The following is a 6,697-nucleotide window of genomic DNA, read 5'->3' as shown; positions in this document are numbered from 1 at the left end:
ATCGAACCAGAGAACTAGAACCGGGGGAAAATCAATTTTGCCCATGAGATCGCACTTAGGCGAGTTATTGGTACATGAAAATTATGATATTACTTCTGGGCCAGCTCGGATTCTCATTTCTCTCCGCTTTTCCAGTCTTTTGTGGTCAGCAGCAGGCAGTGTCGTGCGTTTTATGCTCCATAAAAGCTGTCCAGCACCGCAGTTTAAATGAATTAGGAGCCCAAAACGAAGTCAACTTGATTAGAAAGGCGGTGGCGCAGAATCAAAGCAGCCATCAATTGGTCACACAGCCCCCGAGAAGCCAAAGAAAGTTGCACATGTGCCGGAGTTGTCGGCCCGCGTGGACAAACAAATAGTTTGATAACATTTCTATTGAGTCATTAGCATGTTGGGCTCATAAATTGAACGGTTGGAACGATCATCCAATGTAAACACAAGCGATCACAGAACAATCGACACAAAGGACCACCGAAAAATGAATCAATTTGTGATCGGATTGGATTTTCGAGGTGGATTGTTTAGGAATCGGATGACGGCAGACCTTTCGCTTTCAACGAAGCTGTACTGAAAAGCGGGAAGGAGAAGTTCGCCCGGCACGATCTTCTGCATACTGATGAGACCATGGGACGATCATCACGATCTGGAGAAAGCCGAGCCGAATCGAAGAAATCCACAACTGACGACAAAGCGACAATTGCTAAATGAAATGTCGCGCAAGGAAGCGCAAATTGTAACTCTTGCAAAGCGGCAATCAAATGTCGCCGGAAATGTTTACACAAAAAGCGCTCGAATATGGCCGAAAATGCTGTGCATTGTGGACTGGGGATGGAAAAGGGGTTTCTCAGAGGGGTTAGAAAGGCAATTTGCATTTCACCGTGTGACAATGACAGCTGCTTAATGATGATTCACGTTGATTTGCCAAGATTTGGGGATCTGTATCTTTGGGGATCTTTTCTTCATTGGTGTGAATGCCAACAGGTGCATTTACTTTTGTTCGCCAGAATCGAGGCTTCTTCTTGGCTGCTTTCGTTTTTTCGGGCGAAAATGAAAACTGCAATTTCCGAAAATAACACGGAAAGCAGCTGCAGATGCTCCATCCAAGCCATCAAGTTCGGCGCCTGAGTCTTTCGTTATTATTTATGCCACTATCGCCGGATTTTAATTACAGCTCATTTTCAAAGTTTTCTCGCTCATTTTCGGTTTATGCGCTTGCGAAATATTTTTCTCACTGCCCGCAGCCATGGGATATTTATGCTTATTGGGGAGATTTCAATCCCCGTCTTCTCCGCCTCTCTTTCAGGCGCTTTTCTTCGTGGTGCAGATTCTAACAGCATCCGTTAACGTTTTCGAGCGCTGCCTGCTGATTAAGTTGCTGCTTTGCTGCAGCATTTCGGCCAAGAAAATGTGCCGAAAACAAACAAAGCCCGACTGCCAATTTGCGTAAAATAACAAGTCGAAGGGGAAATGCACTAACATTTAAGCGGCATAAAGCAGAATCAAGCTCAAGCACGGCTGAGTATATAAACATCTTCATTAGAGATTATTGATGGTTTTTTATTACTAGTTAATTTTCTTTCTACGTGATATCTTATATTGTCTGATTAATTATCGCGCATCCGTTAATCGTACCTACTGGAAAGCATAACGTCATTATTAACCATAACTCGTGGCATTTAGCAGAATGTATCCTTTACTTATTTTTTAGTTCTTTCTTACAGTTCCCTAGCTCTTCATTAGTTTAGTATACCCGAGAGGCAAATTTGAGGCCCAAACAGAACAAGAGCTAACGTTATCCCATTGTACTGAACGGTTGTTAACAAGGGGCTGCCGAGTCGCAAAGGCAAGAAAACCCAAAACCAAGCCCAAGCCAAAGCCAAATCCGAAGGAAGCGATCCAGAGCCAAATTGGGCGTAATATTATGCCCAGGCTGGGTGAAATATGAGCTGAGAAAATTTTATTTCGGCTTTGTTTCTGTCCCTGGGTTCCTTGAGTGTGTCCGAGTCCGAGTTCTGGCCAGAAACTGGGCCTGTTCGCTGGCTTTGGGCCCCTGCGATTTGTTAGCGATCGTATTAAAGCCTTTATTGGCTTACTTAATGCGATCATGTTGCCCGCCGTGGCATCGTAAGGCCGAAACGCCGCCTCAGGTGGAGTTCATCAAAAATAAACAGCGAAAAGAGAGAGATACGCTCGTAAAATATGAAACAAATAGGTCCAATATTTGCCCATTCGACCGCTAATCAGGTCAGCATTTAATATTTATATACTTCTGGGCGTGGTGTTATCTTGAACAAGCAAAGCATAAACCAATTCAATTTTCCGCCGCTCGGGGTTACTAGCTTGCCTAGCCTTGTGGGTGGAGACCGTGGAGCCGAGAGTCCGGTTACCCGGTCCATTCGCCCAGAAATCCCAGAAATTTAGCTACCTGTCCAAAACACACAGGTCGTAAACATTCGCGGCTCACTTAAAATGGGCTTCTCGCAGGGCATTTGGCCAAATTTTTTGGCACAGCCCAACACGGCGAGCCGGCAAAAAGCGAAGAGATCTATCTAAAGTGTTTATTTCCTGCAATTTTCGAAAATATTTTCTTGACTTTTTGTGTGACACACACCGAAGACACGTTTCTAATTCTTGGCCGTTTTTTGCTGCCCATCTGCGCTAGGAAAACAAAAAGCCGAGAATTCTTTTTGGGCGGCTCGGTTCAAAGATGCTTTGTGTTAAGCTAGGCAAACACAGTGCGGACTGTTACCATTTTGTCTTGATTAACAATTGTCTGCTGGGGCAAATATTTAAAGCATGAAATCGTTTCGCCATACGCGTACATCGGACTATTTTCTTCACTCCAGACGGAAACAAATGCGAGCCGGCCACAATGAGAACTCCAAGCTCGCACAAAGGGCTTGTGTTGCGATCGAGATCTGCTAGCCAAAGCATAAATTGGTTCCAGTGTGAGAATTTATTGATTAATTTCGGTACACCGCCTTTGCCAAACATGGAGTTCAACGCCCCTTCGCAGCCCTAAAATGAAAAGCTAAACGAATTCGGATCCAAAAACCTTTCTGGCCAGATAAAACGCGGCGTTAATTAAAGCCGATTACCGTAATTTGTTTGTGTCCGCGGGCCCCTCAAAAATGAAAAAAGCGGGCCCTTTATGAAAAGTCCAGCCCTGCACTTCGGAGCTGCAAATTCGCCGAATGTCAAGTCGGTAATTTAATGTATCTACCCGAACATCTGTATCCGAGGAATGCTGATGGTGCTGTTGCCTTCGGGTTTCCTGGCCAAAAGCGCGTGTGACCCAAAAAGAGAAATTTCATCCAGATAAATGATGCAATTCTGGTCTTTGGTTGGGGCTTTGGCTTCGGGTTTCCATTTGGGCTGGGCCCTTTCCTAATTGACTAATTAACCTGAGGTTTAATAAAGTATTTGGGCCTAGGGAAGTGAATGATTTATGTCGGGGGAATGTCTTAGCCCGTTCTTCGTTTTATCTCACCTAAATCGAGTAGGCTTTCTTCCGAAAGAAAGCAATTTTGCGACAACCGCGAGAACTGAAAGATGTCAGTATTCTAAGCTCGGTGAAAGTTGTTTTTGTCAATGGCCGAGAACCTCTTCCTCTGCCTCGTCGCTGTTTTGTGTGCTCAATAGTGCGACAAATGGTCAACTGTCCAGGCAGCAGCATCTCCATCAGCCAGTCGGAGCATCTTCATCATCGCAATCACCGCAACGTCATCAGCTCACGTTCTAAGTACAGATTGGCATGTGGCGTTGCTCTCGGCTTAACACAGATATACAGCAATACAGAAATCATAATGGTAATGGCAATCATAATAGGAGCAATAAAAAGAAAATCCAAGAATGGCCATCAGAAAGTAAAAGACTTTAAATGTCATCGCTTGGATTTGCTTGTAATGACATTGACAGACTGACTTGCACTTGTCCACCGTTTAATCTGGTTTGGTTGTTTCCATTTCGGTCCAGATATCTTTATAATTTCTGAGAAAAAAATGGTCTCGCCTTTTTTCCATTTCCTTTTCTGTAAAATAAATAATTTGATAGCTATAAATAGCTTGAGAACGGAATTCCTGTTCGAGCGCATCAGAGATTGTTTCTTAATTAACCATGTTCGTTTCTTATATTCATTTTTCTTGGATATCTTTCAAAACGGTACTGAGCCTATTTGATTCCTTTGTTGGGCTCATGAATGCAATTAAATTCGCACACCAAAGTCAACGCGACTTTCGACTTGGGCTTGTGGCATTTGTCACGTTTACTCAACATTTCGGCCACCGTAAGTCTATTTAAATTTCTGTGGTAGCTGCTTTTTTGGGCCCCCGCGCCGGCTCTTTAGTGACGCTCGAAATTAGCCCAAAAGGCTTCAAATGCCTCATTTTGTGGCGCTGTGTGTCACGTTTCGAAAACGAGATTGGTACGGATTAGGCCGCAGACGGTCGAGTTCTCTGTGGACCCGGACCCGGCCCGGCCAACTGCCTTTGGTCGACTCTTGATTCATTTACGCTAATTAGGTGACACAATTCTCACCTAATGTGCTCTGATAAGCGTACAGGAATGTTATGGAAACCCCAACAAATTGCTGCCTGCCAACAGTTTGAAACTCTTCGGTTTGTGGAAAGCCCAACTCCGAGCCCGACCCCTGCCACCAACTACCAAAAAGTATGGATAGTTGGCTAGCTGGCTAGCTGGCTGGCTGGCTGGCTGCTCATTTAAATTTTACACACGGCTCCCTGGTCGGCCTGGCCATTTTTGGTGAGTATCTTCGCTGCGCCGAGTTGCCTGCTCCCGAAAACAATGGGCACTCGTATATCATGATAATCATAAAAGCCAAAGCTCCCCGACGAGGCTGCTCCTTCTCCATCTGCTGTATTCCTTCTCCTGGCCATATATGTGTGGCCCCGGCAGTTTGGCCATGGCAGCATGTAAAGCGCCGCACTCGACTTTGGTTACACGTCTTTGGGGCCGTCTGGCCATAATTTGTTATCATATTAAAGTGCAACATGGACAACAGTTTTGCCGAACGCGATATCCACCGATACTCCGCCAACTTGACCACACAGGCACTGTGGGCAGATCGAAATGTGCGGCGGCCCGTGGTTGAGAAGTATAATAGGAATTCACTCAAAGAATCTCGAGGAGTCTCATTACGCAAGTGGCCATATTGTTAGGAAGGAATTTCCTTTGTTTCACCTGCTCGTTAGGTGTCTCTAATGGGCGACTAAGAGCGAAAATGTGTCCTATAATCGTATTAAATTAAGTGCTTGCTTAATTTTATAGAGATTTATAGAGACAACTTATTCTGAATAGCCCAAGAACAGTTGAATACCTGTATGTTAATTTTTTTAAGAGGTTTCCAAGGGCTTCCCTGAGGAGTCTATAAAAATGTAGTCAAACTTCCTCCGCTTGGCCCATTGTACTAGGGATGGCGGAAGTTCTAGAATTGTATTCTACTTTGTAGTTATGAGTCTTTATGGCAGCATTTGTTTGGCTGACTGTCTGCTGCAGACCCAGATATCGCTCGAAAAAGAAAGAAAGAGGCTCGTTAGCGCGCGGCGTTGAGACATCGACACCTTGTATGGATTATTTGCGATTGCGATTGCGCCCTTTCGCCAATTATTGTGCAATCAATATTGCATAATCGGACAACGTTCAACGCCCCAGCCCAGCTTCCGTGGAAGCTGCCCGAGTTGCAGAGGCCGCATTTGTGGCGACTCCAGCTTACAGCTTACCTAACGGCAGTCACACTGGTGGCACATAAATCAAACTCAGCCCCAGTTAGATCTCGGATCTGGGATCTCGGCTGCGTGTTATGCAAATGTCAGAAGTTTGGCGTGTCGTGTGTGGCTTGTGGGCATGGATAGCCTCCCATTACATCACGTTGTGGCGCAGTCAAGGTCGTTTTTGCCCGCTTGCATGCCTCAAATCTAAAATCTCAAATTTCAAATCAAATGGCAGCAATCACAGCTGCGGATGGCTACCAACAGCCAACTGCCAACTGCAAGGTGCCTCGCCCCAGACGTATTAGCAACTCGTTGGCCACGAGTCCACCAGTCCAACAGTCCACCAGACCAGAATCTGTATCTGAGTGCCGTATCCCACATGCAAGGCTGGGTGGTTCCCGGTGTTCTGGCCAGGATTGAACGCTTCTCACCTCGAAATGGAGCACAATGCCCGCTATGGTCTTCCAAATTGCCAGCACGTCTGCTTTGGCACTGCTCGGAAAAAATTGATCGCTTGTGATTAGCAGCGATTAAGATTAGAACAGCACCACCAGGAGCAGCAGCACGAGAAATGGGAAAACGAAGATGAAAACATAACCCAGACTGCAGATCCAGCTGCCAGCAGCCAGCATCCAACATCTAGCATCCATATAGCCAGTGCAGTTGGGACCCGCGGTGTTTTGTCAGTTATGTGCAAAGTGGCCAAGAGCCGCTAACATTTTTCAATTAAAAAGCGAGTAATACGGGTGTGAGTGTGAGGACTCGAATGGGTTTTACCTAGCATTGTGAAAGTACATTAGGTCTTCAAGCAAGAAAGTTACCGATGTCGGAATCTGGTGGGTATACTGACTGGGTATCGGTAGTAGTATATATGTAGTATATGCTATAGAAACCAGACTAGCAGTATTTAATAGGAACCTAAATCATCCAATACGCAGTCTGGTATTTCCCGAAATATCTCCTCCTCTTGC

This window comes from Drosophila biarmipes, chromosome 3R (assembly GCF_025231255.1).
Source record: "Drosophila biarmipes strain raj3 chromosome 3R, RU_DBia_V1.1, whole genome shotgun sequence".
Classification (NCBI taxonomy): domain Eukaryota; kingdom Metazoa; phylum Arthropoda; class Insecta; order Diptera; family Drosophilidae; genus Drosophila; species Drosophila biarmipes.
The sequence above is the reverse complement of the archived record's forward strand: the minus strand, read 5'-3'. Positions refer to the sequence as shown.